Source organism: Benincasa hispida, chromosome 6 (genome assembly GCF_009727055.1).
Source record: "Benincasa hispida cultivar B227 chromosome 6, ASM972705v1, whole genome shotgun sequence".
NCBI lineage: Eukaryota > Viridiplantae > Streptophyta > Magnoliopsida > Cucurbitales > Cucurbitaceae > Benincasa > Benincasa hispida.
The window spans coordinates 27,041,344-27,045,312 of NC_052354.1; positions in this window are offsets into that span (position 1 = coordinate 27,041,344).

The window sequence follows — 3,969 nt, forward strand, 5'->3', positions numbered from 1 at the left end:
TGCGGTCGTCTATGCGATGGTCCGGTTTCTGCGTTTGTGTTCATTTCCTGCATTGGCTACAAAAATAGAACATTGAACGCATAATTAACGCAAAGTAATAGGTTAACTGAGATTCATCATGCTGATCAACGTAAACTCATATTCTCGTGAATTCCTATCATGATCAACGTAATTTCTGCCTAACAACCTTCATAATTCTAAGTAAAAAAACTAAGATGGCATGCATTTCTGCATGTCATTACACCCCCAAACTTAAAATCATGCTTGTCCTCAAGCATGCATTATACTCAAGAAATTCTAACTCACCTTCATACTTTCTTTTACGATGACCAGCTTCTCCGAATATAATTTACACACACCTTTGACCATCACCGCAATGCTCTCCTCCACTTTGGCTGCTTCTTCAAAAAGATCTTGTCTAATTTAAATCCGGCAAGCCTTTGTTCAAAAAAATTTTATTCATTCACCGCAACTTTTTGTTTAGCTTTTGAGATTACGTTCATTCAAAATACTTCAAAAATTTGCAATGGCTTATTCAAATGCGGCGTTGAACCTGGTTACACCCTTCGTTTTGGCTTACCCCTACGTGTGTCATACAGGCATCCAACTTTGGTTGCGTTCTATATTTAACTTAACTATTGTCTCGTTTGTTTTGGCTTGCGCCAGACAGAGGAGTTGCACTAATGCACTGAACCTGGCGACTTGCCTTCGTTTTGGCTTGCCCCCACATGTGTCATATGGACATCTAACTTCGAGCAAGTGCCTTTTATAGCTTAACTCTTATCAACATGGGTTTCCCCATTGTGTTGACAGTGGAGTTATTATTCCCAAAATCTCACTTCAACTTTTTTCTTTTTTTGCTTTTTTTTTGTATGATCGCAATATAATGAACACAATTTTCCGAGACCGCTGCCACCCCCAAACTTAGAGGTTGACAGCGTTCTCACCGCAAAGCTAAAAACAATATTACAAGAATGCGATAATAAATGTTTAAGCAAAGGTTTGCGCAAAATAAAACTTAAAGCTTTCAAAATTTGAAGAAGCTAATAAAAGTAAAGAATGCCTTGCGTTGATTAGTTAGAAAATGCGGTGAACTATACGTACCATCATAGAAACATCACAAAACAACACAATCGGGAAAAAGAGAATTTCAAAAGGATAAGGCATACAAGTTAACAATAAAAGACCTTAGGCGGAACAACACATGTGCTCATGCGTTGGAATCCATGTGATTGAAGCCTTGCGTTGAAGGGTGAAAGGAATTCTTCCGTTGAACTACGAATCGAGGAGACTTATTGTTGCATCTACAAGAGCAAATGTATCCAAAACTAAGGAAGCAGCCATATATCCAAAATAACAAAATAAAATAAATAACCTATACTAAGAAAGAAATTTAAAGATAGAGTAGAAGACGTCCTTGGAAAAGTAAGAGTGTTGTCACCGCAAGGAGTCTTCCATGCAGAAGATGACTCTAAACTGCTTGGGTCAAGTTTCCTTGACCATTGGAACTTCTAGCAATTATTGGGCGTATATTGGCCACCATGAGCTTAGAACTGCCTTCGGCTCTTTTGCGATTGATTGCCCTCCTACCTTGTGGTCAACATTGGCTTTCAGCACATCGCCTACACTTCAATATTGTTTGCAACCTGGTCGCATAAGCTGCAATACACCCAACATAAAATGTTTTCTCGCAGAGACACAAAACTTAACAAACATTTAGTTGCCAAGTCCCTAGCAACGACACCAAAAACTTGGTGCGTTGATGCGTTCATTCTACCAACCTTGCGTTGATCCCATTAGAATACGTTATCGCGTACCCGCAATCATTCAATGGCTGCATTCGCTTAACACCGCAACTCTACGTGATGACCACAATCGCTTGATGAGTGCAACTCCCATGCGATGGACGCATACGACTGATTACCGTAACATCCATGCGTTGATTGATGCGATTGCCTTTGCGATGGAGTATTTCTCCGCATGCGGTCGTCTATATGATGGTTCGGTTTCCGCGTTTGCATTCATTTCCTACATTGGCTACAAAAATAGAACATTGAATGCATAATTAATGCAAAGTAATGGGTTAGCTGAGATTCGTCATGCTGATCGATGCAAACTCATATTCTCGTGAATTCCTATCATGATCGACGTAATTTCTGCCCAACAACCTTCATAATTCTAAGTAAAAGGACTAAGATGGCATGCATTTCTGCATGTCATCAATGGCATCCAAACCTTCAACATAGAAGAAGATCCTAAGAACCTAAAAGATGCCCTATCCTCAGTAGATGACAACTTATGGCAAGAAGCAATAGATGATGAAATGGACTTTCTTAAGTTAAATAGGACTTGACATTTGGTAGACCTATCCCCTGGTTGCAAGGCAATAGGATGCAATGGATTATGAGAAAGAAACTCAAGCCTGATGGAACAATTGACAAGTACAAAACCAAACTTGTAGCCAAGGGTTTCTGACAAAGAGAAAACATAGACTCTTTTGATACCTTCTCCCCTATGGCTAGAATCACCTCAATCATGTGTTATTTTCTCTTGCTTTCTTAAACAATGTTGTAGTATATCAGATGGATGTAAAGACTGAATTCCTGAATGGTGAAATTGAAAAAGAGATTTACATGGAACAATCTGAAGGCTTCATATTCCATGGTCAAGAAAACAAGGTATGCAATTTAGATAAATTTCTTTATGGCTTGAAACAAGCTCCTAAGCAATGACATGAAAAATTTGATAATCTAGTCACATTTAAAGGATTCAAAGTTAATGAAAGTGACAAATGCATCTACTATAAGTTTGAAAATAATCTATGCAGTATCATACGTTTGTATGTATATGATTTGTTAATGTTTGGATCAAACTTGCACATGATAAATGATGTGAAATCCATGTCGAGTGCAAACTTTGATATGAAAGACTAAAGAGAAGCTAATGTAATCTTAGGTATAAAAGTGATTAGGTCTGAAAGGGGAATTTATTTAGATCAATCTTATTATATAGAAAAGATTCTAAAGAAATAAAATTACTTTGAATATAAACCAGCATGTATTTCTTATGATCCTAGTGTTAAGTTTTTTAAGAACACCGATGATGGTGTTAATCAATCTGAGTATGCGAGCATCATAGTCCCAGATATGTTCCTGACTACATAGGCCTGATGTAACTTATGTTGTAGGATTAATTTGTCGGTTTATAAGTACCCAGTATAGAGCATTGAAATGGTATAGAAAGGGTTATGAAGTACTTAAAGAAAACCTAACCTATGATTACATTATCAAAAGTTTCCCACAGTCCTAGAAGGGTACAACGATACATATTGGGACTCTCTCTTGGATGACTTAAAGGCTACCAATGGCTATATTTTGAATCTAGTAGGTGGAGTTGTTTCTTGGAAATCTAAGAAACATACTATTTTAGCCTAGTCAATGATAGAGTCAGAAATGATAGTACTAGCAACAGCTAATGAAGAAGCAGTCCGACTTAGAAGTCTGCTATAAGAGATTCTCTTATGGAAAAAATCGGTACCAACCATATTGATCCATTGTGATAGTACTGCAGGAAATTCAAAAGTTTAGAATCATTACTACAATAGAAAGAGACGACAAGTACGTCGTAAGCACAGTACCATTAGAGAGTTTCTCACTACTGGTGTAGTTAGAGTGGATCACATATGGACTGATGAAAACTTGACAGATCCTTTGACGAAAGTACTGGCCAGAGAGAAGGTTTTCAAAACCTCTGAAAGAATGAGATTCATGCCTATAGAAAGATGAACCACTTGTGAGGAAAACCCAACTTGTAGATTGAAGATCCCAAGAAATAGATTTAAAGGATAATAATTGATCACAAGTGATATGAAGTGAATCATGCTAAAAACAATATAGAGTTCATTTCCTATGACCTAGAGTCTCAACATGATATCCTGAAGCATAAGAAAAGCTGAGCTTAGTTTTTAAT